Source organism: Durio zibethinus, chromosome 5, assembly GCF_047325235.1.
Source record: "Durio zibethinus cultivar Kanyao isolate XHJ-2024 chromosome 5, ASM4732523v1, whole genome shotgun sequence".
Taxonomy (NCBI): Eukaryota; Viridiplantae; Streptophyta; class Magnoliopsida; order Malvales; family Malvaceae; genus Durio; species Durio zibethinus.
This window is the reverse complement of record NC_143166.1, coordinates 4,135,839-4,154,180: the sequence shown is the minus strand read 5'-3', so window position 1 is coordinate 4,154,180 and position 18,342 is coordinate 4,135,839. Positions and strand designations below refer to the sequence as shown.

The 18,342-nt window shown below is 32.0% G+C and overlaps 1 pseudogene across 1 annotated transcript; it reads right to left on the bottom strand.

Moving 5' to 3' along the window:
* Positions 1-4,444: 4,444 nt before the first annotated feature.
* LOC111281506 (4-coumarate--CoA ligase-like 1) lies at positions 4,445-9,043 on the bottom strand (annotated as a pseudogene). The gene is made up of 6 exons (XR_016341989.1): positions 8,983-9,043; positions 7,689-7,770; positions 6,449-6,506; positions 6,132-6,324; positions 5,175-5,841; positions 4,445-5,088 (listed from the first exon to the last, which is right to left on the bottom strand). The product of XR_016341989.1 is annotated as a 4-coumarate--CoA ligase-like 1 (transcript).
* Positions 9,044-18,342: the final 9,299 nt, after the last annotated feature.

Here is an 18,342-nt window from a genome sequence, read left to right as displayed (position 1 = left end):
ACGTGAAATTTTAAAAAAATTAAATATTTTATATATCAGCATGGCATAAAAATGATAAAATATTTTTATTTTAATTCATAAATAATTAAAATTACATCACAAAATATAATAGTAATAAAATTGCATAAAAAATATAATAGTATAGATGGATCTCCCAATCTAGTACAATAAAATTCGATTAGCTCTCCCTTTGACCTAGAAAAAAAAGTCTTAACTTTATTTCTTGTTTTTGGTTAAAAAAAAAATTGAACCTCGCAGGTGTCCTTTACCAACAAATTGGACCGGTTGAGATTATAATATTCGAATTATAATATAATCACGCTTATAATTAAAGATGTAATCGAGTCGATATAATGAGAAGTTTGAGTTCGAATTTGACCCTCAACTTACTGCTCGATATTTAGTTCGAACTCGATCGAATTTTATTTTTTTAGTTCGAGTTCGATTCGTGATCAAATTCAAGTTATTCGAACTCATTCGAAAATATATAAAAAATAAGCTCGATTTTTATACTCAATCAGATCTCGATTATTTATGCTCGAGTTCGAGCTTGAATTCAAAATATTTTATTAATTAAAATAATTATAAAATTTTAAATATAAAAGTTCGATTATGTTCGTAAGTTACTCGAGTTAAATATAAAAATACTCGACTCGATCGATAAATCTAACTATTCGAGCTCGAACTCGATTCTATAATAACCAAACTGAATTTAAATTTTATTCGAATTAAACCTGAATAATTTACGAGTATTAATATATCATTTACACCATTACTTATAATCAAACATTAAAACTAATCTCTTAATCTAGTGCTCAAAATTTGTTCATCGATGGGTGGAACAGTGGACAATGAGAGGTGGGTCTTTTTCACTTTAACTAGATATGTTATAACATAAAATATGGATAAATTCATCAATTTGGGCTACCGACTTGTTTGCATTAGTATTAAAATATTTATCAATATGATGTGAACCAAAGTTGGCATTTTAGTAAATTAATCAGCTCAAACCATTTTTTAACTTTTTTTTTTCTTTTTAAAAAAATTGAAGTTGCTGGTCTCAATGATGCTCATGATTAAAAATCGAAGATCCCACGTGAGCCCATAAGGTTAAAATTAAATTTCACTTTTTTTTTTTGGGGGGGGGGGGGGTTTGGATTGTGGTTAATCGACGTCGCATGGCTAAAACTGTTGTTCGAGAGGGTCTTTGGGCAGAAAATAAAAATTTTTGTACTATGTGTATAGTATGAGATTAAATGGATCTTTATTTGATCGATTAAGATCGGTTAATTTTATATTAAATTATTTAAAATTAATCTAAATTAATTAATTTATTTTATTTTTATTAATTGAATTAAATTTATTAACTTTAAAAGTTAATTGATTGAATTTAATTCAATTAATTTGATTTATTTTTTCATTTAATCAAATAATAAATATATTTAAATTAAATTAAAATTAAAATTTTTTATATTTTAAATAAAATATTTAAATATCAAAATATTATATCAAGATTTCTAATAACTTATGAAATAAAATAATTAATTTCATATATTTTTATTTTATATTTAAATTATATTATATTTAGATTAAAATTTCATTTTGAAATTTATTTTTTTAAATCATTTTTGTTAGTAGACGAAAATTAATTTTATAATCGATCAATTAATAAAATTAAATCAATTAATTTAATTAAAATCAAATTATAAACACTAAAAAATTTGTTCTGGCTGGATTTTTTTTTTTAACGCCACGGCGCTCACCAGAACCGGGGTATTGGTCTAGCGTTAAGTAAATTTTTACCAAATTTCGTCAACCTAGGACTTGACCACCAAATATTCGGTCAATCATTGGTTTAGTGAGCCACCAGCCCACCAGCCCACCGCCCATCACCAACCAGGATTATTCCAGTTCCAACAGCCTAATTAAATTGCTACCCGGTCCCAACCATACTAATAACTACGTCAAACTTTCAATATGGTCTGTTGATAAAATTATAAAATTTAAATTTAAATTTAAATAATCAAATTTTAAATTCTAAAATATATATAAAAAAAATTAGGGGGGGGGGGGGGCTTTGGATTGTGGTTAATCGACGTCGCATGGCTAAAACTGTGTTTAAGAGGGTCTTTGGGCAGAAAATAAAAATTTTTGTACCGTGTATAGTATGAGATTAAATGGATCTTTATTTGATCGATTAAGATTGGTTAATTTTATATTGAATTATTTAAAATTAATTTAAATTAATTAATTTATTTTAATTTTATTAATTAAATTAAAATTATTAATTTTAAAAATGAATTGATTGAATTGAATTTAATTAATTTGATTTATTTTTCATTTAATCGAATAAAAATATATTTAAATTATATTATATTTTAAATTTTTTATGTTTTAAATAAAATTATTCAATAAAATATTTAAATATCAAAATATTATATCAAGAATTCTAATAACTTATGAAATAAAATAATTAATTTCATATATTTTTATTTTATATTTAAATTATATTATATTTAGATTAAAATTTCATTTTGAAATTTATTTTTTAAAATAATTTTTGTTAGTAGATGAAAATTAATTTTATAACCGATCAATTAAAATCAAATTATAAACACTAAAAAATTTGTTCTGGCTGGATTTTTTTTTTTTTAACGCCACGGCGCTCACCAGAACCGGGGCATTGGTCTAGCGTTAAGTAAATTTTTACCAAATTTCATCAACCTCGGACTTGACCACCAAATATTCGGTCAATCATTGGTTTAGTTAGCCACCAGCCCACCGCCCATCACCAACCAGGATTATCCCAGTTCCAACAGCCTAATTAAATTGCTAGCCGGTCCCAACCATACTAATAACTACGTCAAACTTTCAATATGGTCTGTTGATAAAATTATAAAATTTAAATTTAAATTTAAATAATCAAATTTTAAATTCTAAAAAATATATAAAAAAATTAGGTCAAACAAGCATTAACATTTAAGACCTTTAAAGTCCCGAGCAGAAAGAAATATGATACGGCTATTAATTATATATATTAGGAGAGTTCAAACATTTCTTTTAAGAGTATAATAACGAGATAACTTTGAGGCCATGGAGTAATAAAATTAAGACAAGAAAAAAAAAGAAAAAAAGAAGAAAAACATGTAGTTTAGCTTAAATAGGCAATGTTGCATTAGCTGTGGAACTGTTTTTCCCCATATTTTCCATCATGTTTTCTTTGGAAAGCCTTGTCATGATCTTCCCTGATGGGCATTTTGGAATTGTGTCCACAGGCACAAACTGCAAAACCCTCACGTTCTTGTAGTGTGCAACGTTGGAGGCTACATAGTCCAGGATGTCTGTCTCGCATTCTTTGGCATTTGGGTTTATAACAACGCATGCAGCTGGGATTTCACCTACCTATTCATCAGGCACCCTGCATGTAGTTACAGAACATTTGGTAAAATACCAGGAAAATAACTACAGTGATCAATCAAACTAAATTACACAGACACTGAACCGATGGCACGATACTTACAGTACCACTGCTGCGTCTTCAATTGATAGATGAGTAGAAGGATAGTAATTTAAAATATAATACAATGATATAATATAAAAATAATATGAATAAAAAAAATGAAAATAATATAACATAAAATTTTTTAAAAAATTATAAATAAATTTAATAAAATTAAAAAATTATATTTTATATTTTTATGTAGATATAAATTAAAGTATATAATTTTTAAATAAAATATAATATTAATATAATATTTTACATTATATGATAACACAAATTGTAAAATTTAGAACTTCAAAATTTAGCCAATTTTAAGTGCTCTGAGATTTGTCAAGAAGCTTTATTTGTTTTTAATTTTTTTTTTTTACGTATATAATAGATCTACTAAAGTACACACTGTTAATTATAGGTTTATATTTTTAGTTATTAATCATATTCAACCACAGTATAAGTTTTGCCACTTGGTTGGTGTGGTTTGTGAGATCAAATCTGTTAACTGTAGTCTGGTCTATTATTATTTAATCTGGCAGGCCCAGATTGAAACATGATGGGCTAGTGTTTCCTGCTCCAGCTCTCAAGTACACCCTGTTAATTATAGGTTTATTTTTTTAGTTATTAATCATATTCAACTACAGCATAAGTTTTGCCACTTGGTTGGTGTGGTTTGTGAGATGAAATCTGTTAACTGTAGTCTGGTCTATTATTTAATCTGGCAGGCCCAGATTGAAACATGGTGGGCTAGTGTTTCCTGCTCCAGCTAACAAATTGTCGGCAGGGTATTTGGATGGAATCTTCCCATTTGGATTGTGGTGGGAGTCTTTCTATTGCTCTGATCATGCTTTTTATGATTGAACCTCTAGCCCTATGCAAACAATTTAAATTAAGCAGTTGCCTATAAGCTTAATCATTCTGACAATCTTTACAGCACAATAGCTAATTTTCATAACCACATTGCAAATCAGAACAAATAGCGTGCCAGTTATCTCTCTGTTTTTATGCATGGTTTGGTTCCTTATTACGTTGGCTATTGCTGTAGTGTTTTATACAAAAAAAAGTGGCTACAAAATGTCAAAATCGTGAGCTTACTTGAAAACCCCTATACTTGATTAACTCTTTGACGCGATCCACAATGAAAATATCTCCATCATATCATCTATGTACACAATGTCACCTGTATGTAGCCACCCATTCTTGGCAATGGTCCTTCTAGTTTCCCTCTTGTTTTTATAGTAACCTGTAAGGCTCACAGCCTTTATTCCTTGGTGCAATATCATTCAGAAGAGTACCAATTATAAGTTTAAGTGCCAAATCGTATATCGTTGCAGATGATCATATGATCTACAGTAATCACTTTTTTTGGGGGATGCTTTTGCGCCTTGCATTACACGTTGGCTTCTGACACGATTCACCCGGGGGTATCCTTCGGAAGAGATCGGCCGGTGTCAGGATCAATGAACTTGATCTCTAAATTAGGAAGGATAAATCCAACTGATTTTTTCTTTGCAGTGTCATGGCCTTTAATAGGGTCTCCATGGGTGAGTGTGAGTGTGAGTGTGATGTAGCAATGCTCAGTTAGTCCATTGTGCCTAGTAGCAAAAGATTGAACTTGATATAAGTATAGTACTATAATGCAAAGCATAAAATTCAGCTGACTAAAAGGGGAATTTCTCACCTCTTGGACCTGAAGACCAGTGAACTTGTTTCAAAAGCGGCGAGAAGCTCTGCTGCTGTCATAATAGCCCTGAGTTTGAGCTTACTAAGATCAAATTCCTCCACTATGGGATTCTTAACCAGGGCCAGAATCATTGGTGGGACGATTGGGGGCAAATGTTACCTCCTGTGTGATCAATGCATTCGGCAATGTCCTAAGATCAAACCTATTCATCACCACCAATTTCCCTTTGCTCCTGAGCGTGGCACAACAAACTCCAATTATCCCATATATGTGAAAGAATGGAGTTAGGCCTATGTGGTGATCTGACCTATCATATCTGGTCCTACAGTGAAGAGAGTGGAGCATAGATCTGCCACTAAATTTCTATGGCTCAATATTACACACTTTGAAATCCCTGTGGTGCCTGATGAGAATGGAAGGGCACATAGATCACTCTGGAGAACTTCCTCCTTACTAAACCTGGTGCCTGGACCAGCGCCATCCGCAGATTCGAGCAGCTCGTCCTAATTCTTGACACTTCCAATGTGATCCTCACCTTGCACAATGACTGGTACCACCAGACCTTTCACCTGTTGTTTCAAGCTGATGGTTAATTTTAATAGATCATGGTATCTTAAAAAGTGATATTGCAGAAGATAAGTCGTTGAGATCGATATTGAATTTGCTTATTTTCTTGTCCCATGCGCTATTGTTAGATTTCATAGTTTTCAAAAAGATGTAGTCTCTGGTTCAATCAGAATGCTAAACCAAAATTGCAAGAATAAAGCAGCTAGTGTGGATGCAAGTACCACACCACAAATTATAATTATAAAACAAAAGGCTATCTTAAAACAAGAAATGAGGCATTTTATTTCATCACATTTTCAAAGTTTGGGCCATTTGTTACTATCAACTTGGCATTTGCAGCATCTGCTTGTTTCTTTATTTCTGATGGGTGTGACGCTGGGTTTCCACCTGAGAAGACACTGTCAACAGCCATGATTCCAAGACCAACAAGGCCATATTCTGCAATATTGGGTAGTAGTAACAGCTGAACTACTTGGCCTTTCCCGAGGCCAAGTGACCTAAAGTCCTTCCCGAACCTCCCTTTGTCTCTAACCACATTGCGATAAGTATATGATTTTCCAGACAAAGCTTCAACAAATGCCTACCTTGTCAGCATATAATTCAGCATCCTGGAGAACAAATTCTGGCAGTGTCAAGTTATCAGGCACAGAAACTGGTGGGTATTTGTCACGGAAAATATGTTACCCATTATCTTTTGAACTTACAGTGGGCTTACAGTTTCCACAGTGGGTATACGGGATTCGCAGTGATGACAGTTCTGGCCTGTGCTTTATAAAGAAATGTTAAATTGCAATAAATTCATCATCATGTGTGGGATTGTGGGTAGCTAGAAAGGAGACAAGTAAAATGTAAGAATATTGCTTTGAGTTTTTGCTTTGGTGAGAGTTTGTTGTCTCATGTTAAAGTCATAGGGTAAACCTGCAATCTTTCTGCAATTGGCTTTGCACCAACCTCTACTTTGAAAATGAAACAGAAATTTCTCTATTTTAAACCCATATCATTCAATGCATGTGTGATATCAATGTCTGGGCATTTACTCGAAAACAATTTAATGTGTTGGAAATCTCGAAAAAATATTATTGCAATCAATAAAAAAAATTAAAGACTCCGATGATAAATTTTTTTTTTTTTTATATTTTAGTAGTAGAATTTCTCCCTGTGGTGAGGGCCATCTGACTGACTCTCGAGGCATTTTCCTTACAATAAGCCTCGCTGAGATGCTTCATTTGGGCTCTTTGTTAAACGACAATGCTTGAACCAAAACTATTTTCCCCCGTATAGCCTGTATTCAATTAATTACTATCAAAGTATAGGAAAAAAAAAAGAGAGAAAGAAATGTTTTAAATTTTAAAGATTAAAAAAAAAAAAGTAATACAACCAAAGAATGACAATATCTAAATAATTCATCAGAAGCAAAGGCTAGCAATACCTTTATTTGCCAAAATTGGAGGATTTCTTCAGTTCTTCCCTTTTTTTTTTTTTAAACAATATTTGTATACTTTTTCTTTGGGTGTCATTTGTGCTTTACAAAAGTGCTTTACATTATCAATAAATAATTTATTCAATTAATTAAAATTTATTTTTTTTCGATAAAAAATATTAAATTTAAATTTTATCAATGATCACTTATTAAGATTATTTTAGACACGTAACTTATAATAACTTACTTATCCGAAATTTTTCTTTAAAAATTAAAAAAAAATGCTTTACATTTATGCTATAGCATATCTTTTCCTATTTTTATTGCATAAATAAAACTATTATCAGATAGAATATTGAATTTTTTGTTTCATTTCGAACATAAATTCATATGTTGATAATTTTAAATATAAAAAATTATTATTTATTCAAAAAAAATCCAAAAAATATCAGATTGAAAGAGAGAGTTGGAAATTTGTTTTATTTTATTTTGCATAACAATTGAGTTTGAAAATTTGAACTAACTGTTTTTGAAGCCATAATAATTTCTCGAAATCAGCTGAAAGACTGATGTGATATCCACTATGGACCAAATGCAAAAACAGTTCTGCAATAGCAGGAACAGGGAAGAAAAAAAACCAGACGAGTAAAAGAAATGCACACGTAGGAGAAGGGAATCCATGATGATGATGACCATAATGAGCCATAATACACATACCCATTACCCACCACCATTTCCATTTCCCACCAAAATTTTAAAAAACAAAGCCTGTGCTCCTTAGGGTATGAAATGATTACTCACCACCAACCCGACTTACACAACGAGTTCACCGTTTGATAATGGAAGAAAATATTATATTGTTAAAATTTAATAAATGTATAATATAAATCAATTTAATTAAATTAATCATTATTATTTCTAATTGCCTTCTCGATTCCCTATTGTCTTAACTTTACGTCGTTCCCCTCTCCCCTCGTCATGCTTCCCCTTTTTTTTTTTTTTTTTTTTTCAAAGCTTATCTTACCTAAAGTTAATATCGGGTCGGATTCGGAGTGAATTTTGTTCACCCCAAACTAGATCTGATTTTATATGTTATTAAATTCAAATTCAATTTTATCTGATTTTTTTTTCATATTTGAACTCAAATCCCATTTGATATTATATAAATCGTACGTCGATCTCACTCGAAATTAATAAAATATTATTTTTTAAAATATAAAATATTATTTTTTAAATATAAATATTTAAAAATATAATTATATAAATATATATAAATAAAAAATTAAATAATTAATTAAAAAATAATTTTTTATATAATATCATATTGGGTTTATTAAGACCCGAACTCGACCAAACTCCGATTGTTTCATAAACTTATTAGACTCGACCCGAAATTCGAATTTCGAAAAAAAAAATCAACCCTATAAAATCGGATCGAAACCTGTCGAAAATAAATTAAATTGTTGACCCTAATTTCACCTCATTTTACACATATCATTTATATCTAACATAATAAATTTATTTTAATTGATAAAAAAATATTTATGTTTTAAAAAATTTTAAATTACTTTTAATCTTTATTTATTTAATTTATTTAAAAAGACATTATGCAATTACAATAAAATAATTGAAGCTTACATGATAAATTTAATTAAGTATAAGAACTCAAATTGTAATTTAGCCTTTATATTATGAAGGATTAATTCATTTAACTTGAAGTAGCTTTTGTTAATAAAAGAATAATAATGAAGATGAAAGGTGAGGTTTAGGTAAAGGAAGCAAATGTTTTGAATGTTCAAGTTCAACGTTGATGCAAACCTTGGGCGAGGTCAGGTCGTCTGGGACGGATGTGGGGTTGTTGATGCACCATTCGTCGCATGACGTTCCGACTTTCCCGCTTTGGTTTTCGTCAATTATGTAAGTGAACCCACAACTGTTTCTATTTTTTATTATTAACCAACGATTAACCTTACAATCCTTCTTCATAGGAAATAAAAGAAATAAAAAAAATTAATTTAATAATTGACACACGTAATTTGATTTGTTTAATGTTATATTTAATGTAAATGTAAAATTTATTATTCTAAAAAATTAAAGTAAAATTTTTAAAAATGATTAAAAAAATAACAGTTATAATTTATATTACAAGGTGATACATGCTTGTATCACATACATCACAAACAATTAAAAGAAAGGGCAAAAATGTCATTTAGAGGGACGGAGGAAGAAGGGCATCAATGGAGTGGGTGCTTCCGTTAATCAAACAAAATCATCATAAAATGGAGAAAGTAGGTGGGGACAATCAAGCGGTGTGCGTGGAACGAAGAACAAAAGTGAGAGAAATGCCCAAAGGAGATCTCATCTAAGCCGTTGATTTCCTTTTACGTATAGCTAATGACAGTCAAAAACTAAGCTCTCGTTTGGATTACCCCCAAATTATGTGCATCTGCATAACACTCTAGTGGTACAGTTGAAGGATTTTAACCGCGGTAATTTTCCCTCCAATTTTCTTTGCCTTCAATACCCTTTGGCACGCAACTCGTAAAACTGTTTGTTTGTGGGAAATTCCCATTTCTTGCTCAAAGTTTTTAGTTTTACAATTTTACTATGTACTTAGTTTTCTTCCATGACTTTTTGGTATAGAAAATGGAAAATATGTGTATAGTAATCAATGTCTGTTTTCTAGAATTTATATAAATCTTGTTTGAAAACCTCATACTATTGAACCAATTGATTAATATATATATTTCTTTATTCATTAATGAATATATTAATGAAAAATGTTAGGTTGGTTTTGAATGTTCAAATCCATCTATTCATCGGTCAAGAAAATTTAATTCTAAGATTAATTCCTTTTTTCATAAAAAAATAACTTACGTTTTACTCAACTACTTTAATATTTTTGGTTTTCCAACTCTTTGAGTTGAAAATTCTTGCATTTTACCATTATGATAAAGATCCAAGTGCAATTCCATCCAAAAGTTAAGCTTTTATTTTTCTTTTTCCCAATAATAATGTAGACACTCAATTGGGTCCAAGTTCAGATCAATTGGGTCTGGCTCAAATGGGTAAGGCCCAATTCAATCTTGTATTTTTTTTTTGTATTTTTATATTTATTATTATTATTATGTATTAATATATGTATATCTGTATTTATTTATTTATTTAGAATAGATTTATATGTATATTATTTATATAATTATATATTTATTATTATATTATTATTATTATTATTATTTTGTAATATATTTTTGGGTTTATCTTATTTTATTTGTTATCATTATTTTTTAAATTATCTTTCAATTTTATCTGATTTTTTCTCGATTATCAGATATTATTTTTTTTATTTTTTTATACTATAATATCTTTTGATTTATCTTTTCTAATTATCTAGTATTTTTTTTTATTTTGATTTTTATTTTTGAGGGCTAAGATTAAAAGTTGAAGAATCCCACTGTGGAGGGGAATTCAATCAGAAGAGTTCAATTGGATTCAAAGATTGAATCCCCGTCCAAGGAGGAATTGAGATTGATCAGGAACTCCTGATCAACTCCTATAAAAGGCACCTCCTGGAACAAATGAAGGACAGACAGAGAAAACAGTGAGCGAAGCTATTGAATTTGAGAGAAAAGAGGTGTATAGAAGAGTTTTTGAAGGCTAAAGAAGGTTGAGAAGAGTTAGGGTAGCTGTAGGGATCGAAAATAATTTTTTAGGAATTTTTGGCGAAAAATTTTTCTGGAAATTTCTGGAAAATTTCCATATTCCGACGAAAATTCCGATGACATTTGAATTTTTCGGCAATAATTCCGGCGAACCTTAAAGTTTTCGACGACCTGCCCAGTTCTCGGCGAACAATCCCAGAAACCGGTGATCTTCCGGCAAACTTTCGGTGAACCTCCGACAAATTTTCCAGATTTCGGTGACTTTTTCCAGAATCCGACGAAAATTTCACCGGTGTTCTTCAGGCCCTTTAGAGAGAGGGGAGAGGAAAAAGGAAGAAGAGAGAGAGAGGGAAGGAGCGTTCTGCCAAAAAACAGAGGAAAGTACCTTTTATACCCTCTCAAAACGACGTCGTTTTGGCCTTAAGTAACCAGAGGATTCGCGTGTTTTGCCGAAACCCGACCCGACCCGAGCATCGACCCGCTTCTAACCCGCCCGTGCTGCCCCCCTCCGAGCCAAGTCGAGCCGAGCTTCCCAAGCCGCCCCTCGAGTCGTTTTCTCTTCCTTGAGCCGAGCCGAGCCGCGATCCAAGCCACTCCAAGTTTTTTTTTTATTTGTTTATTTGTTTTTCTATTTTTTTATTTATTAGATTAGATTTATTTAATATTTTTTATCTTTATCTTATTTTTATTTTTGTTTTACTTTTCTTTATTTTTTTCTTCTTTATTTACTTTTACTTTTATTTTGTTTTATATTCTTTAAATAAAAATCAAAAAATATTTTTGAGGAAAAGTTGAAAGTATTAATTTTCCTTGAAAATCAAAATTTTAAAAAAAATATTTTTGAGGAAAAGTTGAAAGTATCAATTTTCCTTAAAAATAAATTTTCAAAAAATATTTTTGGGGAAAAGTTGAAAGTATCAATTTTCTCTACACAAAAATAATCATCATTTCCTTCCTTTTTATTTTGATTTTAATTTTTCTTTAACCAATCCGACGACAGAGCCTCTGCAAGTGAAACAGTAGTTTTTTCTTGCATACTCTTGAGGTGAGGAGATTTTCTCAATTTTTTGCTAAAAGTATTAGAGTCAACTGAGAATAATTTCCAACAATTAATTACTTGGTAAAATTTTAAGGCTTTTGGATAACACAAATTTAAGCTGGTACCATCTTTTGATGGGCGTTGTGAAGGTGCTATAACCTTCTTCACACGTAATCGAACTCCCGAACTCTGTTCTGGTTAGTAGACCTGAACCTATTCTTTTAGGGACCCTTAATTTTAGGTGTTCTCTGAAGGGACAGATTCCTTAGGTGGCCAATCACACCTAGACAAAAAAGATTGGTGACGACTCCCTAAAAGTCAATGTCTAGCGATAGATCCCTGGATCTAGACGTTATGACAGCTTGGCGACTCCGCTGGGGACCTTGAGAGTCAGGCCAGCAAATAATTTGTGTTATCCAAAAGTCAAATGAAATTGAACCTTGTTGTATATATGTGTTGTTATTCATTCATGTTTATTTACTTTGTTAATTATGTCATTCATGTGCATGTGCATAACATGAGCTCTACACTCGAGCTCCGTCCCTCTAGGAGGGAGTAAAGTACCTATTGCTTTCGTGAGGTCTAATACCTCCGCAGTGGCTAGCGAAATACTCCTACTCAAATTGAACATTTTTCGCTTGTAGCCTGTAATGGGTGAAGATTAGGGTGCCTTACTAGTCTGTGATGGACAGGGATGTAAGGAGCAATTTGAAGACCTTTAGACTCTGACCTTAAAATCGCATGTAGTGAACTTTAAGAGTGCCTACACCTAAGATAGAGCCCTTTCTACCCAATGATAGATATACCTTGAAATTAGGACACAAAAAGGGTGTTTGTCTAATCATTTTGATTGTTAAACTTTGTGTATTATTTTTATCATATGTAACATTATGCATCAGCATCACTTTCATTTCATCCATGGAACTAACTATGTTGTTTGTCTGATTGTATGCATCTGTATTATTTTTATGATCATATTTTAACACAATCATTTGCATTCATTTCATACTAGATTTCATTCAGAAAAATGTACATTTCATTTGTGTATCAAAGCATCATACATAAGGCACAGCATAATATTTCTAATCATAAGTATGGTACTCAAGGTCCGATGATAGCTTCATCTAACGAAAACTCTGCTTATCCATACAACACAAGATTCAGAGCAAGGCAAATGGAAGAGAAAAGTTCTCATAGATTTGAAAAGCTAGAAAAAGCTCAGGAGAAGATTGAAAGTAAACTAAGCAAGATTCTGTAGGCCCTTAATAACATGAATAAAGAAAAAAGAGTTGAAGGAAGTACAAGCCAGCAAGAAGTGGCTGACCTTTTGTACCTTTCAAATTTTGGCCCACCTCAAGCCCAATCTGCCCAAGAGGTACCACCACAATATTTTGCATATCCAACATGTCCTAAAATGCCATCAGCTTTTAACCCAGGGCAGTATAATAGCTATATAAATCCTGTCTTCACTGAAAAGGTAACAGAACCAATTCTTGATCTAGATGATTTAAAAGAAAAGGAGAAGGAAAAGATAAGGGTGGAAGCTGAGGAAAGCTCCAAAATTAGCATGCTAGAGCAGAGGCTACGGGCTGTGGAAGAATTTAGTTTTTATGGGTCAGTTGATGCTGCTGGGCTCTGCTTAGTTCCTGATGTGGTTATCCCCCATAAGTTCAAGGTATCAAAATTTGAAAAATATGATGGTACAAAGTACCTCAAAACCCACATCACTATGTATTACAGGAAGATGGTAGCTCATGCACAGGATGAGAAACTCTTGATGCATGTTTTCTAAGACAGTCTTACTGGCTCTGCTGCTAGATGGTATGTTCAGTTGGATAGGACCCACATTCGCTCTTGAAGCAATATGGCTCATGACTTCATCAGTCAATATTGACACATTATCGATTTGGCTCCTGATCGTTTGTCTTTACAGAATCTAGAGAAAAAGGTAAATGAGTCTTTTAAAGAGTATGCCCAGAAGTGGAGAGATATTACTTCTCAAGTACAACCTTTTTTGACTGAAAAAGAAACTACAGTGTTATTTTCAGCACTTTGAAGCATCTCTATTATGAAAAGATGATAGAAAATGTAACTAAAAATTTTGTCGACATGGTGATCTCTGGAGAAATTATTGAAAGTGCCATAAAAAATGGCAAGTTGAAAGGAGGAGAAACCAAGAAGGCATCAGAAAAGAAAGAAGCTGAAGCTCAAGCTGTGAGCTTAGATAGACAACAATTCAGGGGTTATCAACCCTATCCATCCCAAGGTTACCCTTCATACTATTTTACTGTGAACAATGCCGCATCCTACCCATACCAGCTAGCTCTACAACCACCTTATTCATCCACATACCGATCAATTTATAGCCCTCAAGATCTCACATACAGCCTCAACATTCAAGTTCCTGCAAGAACTCAAGTTTGCCCTATTAACCCAGCAAGTGGTTCACGAGAACAACGAACTACTCGAGAAAAACCTGTATTTGATCCAATCCCTATGACTTATACAGAGTTATATCGAGAACTCTATAATAGCCATTTGATTACCTTCAACCATGTGGAGCCGCTTAAACCACCCTATCCAAAGTGGTATGATCCTACAGCCCGTTGTGACTATCATTATGAAATTACTGGTCATTCTACTAAAAATTGTACTGCTTTAAAGCATAAGGTGCAATGGTTGATCAATGATGAAATGGTAAGTTTTGGTAAAAAAAAAGCAATAACATCTAATGTTAGCGCTCTGAGTGAAAGTCAAGAACAGAAAGGGTCCAGAGAGTCACAATGAATTGAGAGGTAAGATGTCAATAGAGATTATTCACCTGATCGCATAGGGAGACAATTTTAAAATGGAGATAAGGCTGGTTGAAAGTTTCTTCTGTCATGTTAGGATTTCTTTTCGAGTGATTGTTGGATTTCTTTTTGCAATGTGACTTCACTTGTTATCATTTTAATAAAGGCGAGTCAATGCATTTCATTACATTTTTCTCTTTCACTCGACCATTATTTCATGCCCTGTTACCTTTCATAACTTCACATTCCCATTCTCAAATTTTGGATGATGAATATTTAGACAATGATAACAATAATTCTGGGATTTAATTTTGAGAACTCATCCATATTAATATGAGAAGATGATTTGAGCAAAAATAGGCTGTTACCGGAGGTGAAATAGATATGTCTTAAAGATGTGTAATCTTTTATACAGATTCATGAGCTTTGTTCAATAGATGATGTTCAAGAAAGGTATTCACAATTGAGATGAAAAATGGCCATCTTTCTTTTACCATTCAAAAAATCATTTATTGCTACCCCTTTGAGCCTGTAACGATTTCTTTTTTAAAGAACCCCAACCAAGGATCACCCTCTACACTAGAGGGTAATTTTTGAAAAAAAAGAAAAAAACACCATAAAAGGTCTAAAAAAAAAAGAAAAAATAAATGCCACACATGACTTGGGGTAAAGTAATGGGAATCTTTTGTGTGAGAAAAGAAAAAATAGTGAAATGATGGGGGGTAAAATGCCAAGTTGTATCAAATGATCCTTTGGTTTTGAATCTTTTTAATACATGTTTTGAGCCTATTATATCCATTTTTTTTATGACCCTTCACCTTGGCCTACATTACAACCTTGAAAAGTCCATTTGGATCAAATGTGAATACTCAACTTGAATGATCATATGTTGAGCAAAAGACATGCTCGTGATGAAGCAATGGAATCATGCTACATGAAAGATATCAACAATGGATGATGAAAAAAAAAAGAAAAAAAAAGAAAAAAGAAAAAAAATGAGAAAATAAAAAAAAGAGATTCAAATTGAAAACCTGAAAGGTTGATAGAAAAATATCCAGGTCAAGATCAAAGATATTTGAAGATCCCTCAAAGACTTGGGCAAAGTTCGCTAAGCTCAAGATGACTTCAGCAGTAAATGGAATGAGTTTTTGAAAAAGAATCCTAAATTAATGTTGAGAATTGTCTGAATATTTATTATTTGGACATACCATTCATCCCACTGACATGTATCCAATTTATTTCCTCTCCCATTTATTTTGTACCAAAATAGATCTTCATTCACCTTGTGTTCTCTTATTGTTTCACCTCTAGAATGAATTGAGAAAATGCTTGATTGCATTGTATTTGTCAAAAATTGAAATGATAATGAATGAATGAATATGTGATTAAAAGAGTCTTGCATTCATTTGAAAAGAAATCTAAGATGATGATGGTAACAAAATGGTAAAAACCTAAAAGAGATGGTTGTGAATGATATATGATGGGGCAAATCTTGAAAAGTGATATAACCAAGTGATGAGTACAAAAATGAATTGATCGATATGACTTGCAAGTTATGATTGAATGATGAGAACAATTAATGGACAAAGTCTGTTTTGGAACGATAAATGCTGAGACACCTATGAATAATGACCCAATGATGGTGGATGAAACTTGTTTTGAAATTGGTTAGTGTTGAGAAATTCATTGAATGATGGTCAAGAGATGATCGATCGATGAAGCTTATTCCAAAGTATTGAGAAACTGAACAAGGAAGAATGTGAGTGGAAAAGATAATTGAGAGCTACACTGGTTCGATATTAGAAGAGCAGTGCAATTGGATCGTTGAAGAATTAAAGGGCTTGACACCCAAGAAAGGAAAAAGAGCTTGAGAAACTTGAGTACCATACATTGAATAGGAATTAATTGCCCAACATTTGCATAGCATGCATTGAAATTCATGCACATTGCATAACATACACTACTTTCAGAAAAGTATAGTGTATAAATTCAAGAAGCAAGGGTGTTCCAACATCCCACATACAGAAGACAGATATGAAGATATTTTGTAAAATTAAAAAAGAAAAAGCTTGTCAGGTAAGTTTCTAATCCTTGAAATAGGATGTCTTTTGGTATCAGGGTTGATTTGTAAGATCTTTGGGCATAATCTCCTGAAATTCCTTCAAACACAACTTTCAACTCCTTTGGACATGATTGTCAAGGAGTAATTTACTTTTCAAAAGTCGTGGTGCCTCTGTTTAGAGGAGCAATTTACTTTTCCAAAGTCATGGTGCCTCTGTTTAAAGGAGCAATTTACATTTCAAAGTCGTGGTGCCTCTGTTTAGAGGAGCAATTTACTTTTCCAAAGTCGTGGTGCCTCTGTTTAGAGGAGCAATTTATTTTTCAAAGTCGTGGTGCCTCTGTTTAGAGGAGCTTTGGTAAAAAAAAAAAAAACACAAAAAAAACAAAAAAAATGACAATGTTGAGCTGAGTCTTGATTGGGTGTCTACGTCTTTGCGTAATTTCTGTTTTACAAAAAATGTGCAAAGAGGGACAGCTGTAGACACCCAATTAGGTCCAGGCCCAGATCAATTGGGCCTGGCCCAAATGGGTAAAGCCCAATTCAATCATGTATTTTTTTCTTTCTTTTGTATTTTATGTATTTTTATATTTATTATTATTATTATTATGTATTAATATATGTATATCTGTATTTATTTATTTATTTATTTTTTTAGAATAAATTTATATGTATATTATTTATATAGTTATATATTTATTATATTATTATTATTATTTTTTTTTTGTAATATATTTTTGGGTTTATCTTATTTTATTTGTTATCATTATTTTTTAAATTATCTTTCAATTTTATCTGATTTTTTCTCGATTATCAGATATTATTTTTTTTTATTTTTTTATACTATAATATCTTTTGATTTATCTTTTCTAATTATCTAGTATTTTTTTATTTTGATTTTTATTTTTGAGGGCTAAGATTAAAAGTTGAAGAATCCCACTGTGGAGGAAAATTCAATCAGAAGAGTTCAATTAGATTCAAAGATTGAATCCCCGTCCAAGGAGAAATTGGGATTGATCAAGAACTCCTGATCAACCCCTATAAAAGGTACCTCCTGGAACAGATGAAGGACAGACAAAGAAAACAGTGAGCGAAGCTACTGAATTTGAGAGAAAAGAGGTGTATAGAAGAGTTTTCAAAGGCTAAAGAAGGTTGAGAAGAGTTAGGGTAGCTGTAGGGATCGAAAATAATTTTTTAGAAATTTTTGGCGAAAAATTTTTTTGGAAATTTCTGGGAAATTTCCAGATTCCGGCGAAAATTTCGATGACATTTGAATTTTTTGGCAACAATTCCGGCGAACCTTGAAGTTTTCGACGACCTGCCCAATTCCTGGCGAACAATCTCAGAAACCGGTGATCTTCCGGCAAACTTTCGGCGAACCTCCGGTGAATTTTTTAGATTCCGGTGACTTTTTTCAGAATCTGACGAAAAATTTACCGGTGTTCTTCAGGCCCTTTAGAGAGAGGGGAGAGGAAAAAAGAAGAAAAGAGAGAGAGGGGATGAGCGTTTTACCGAAAAACAGAGGGAAGTGCCTTTTATACCCTCTCAAAACGACGTCGTTTTGACCTTAAGTAACCAGAAGATCCGTGCGTTTTGCCGAAACCCAACCCGACCCGAATGTCGACC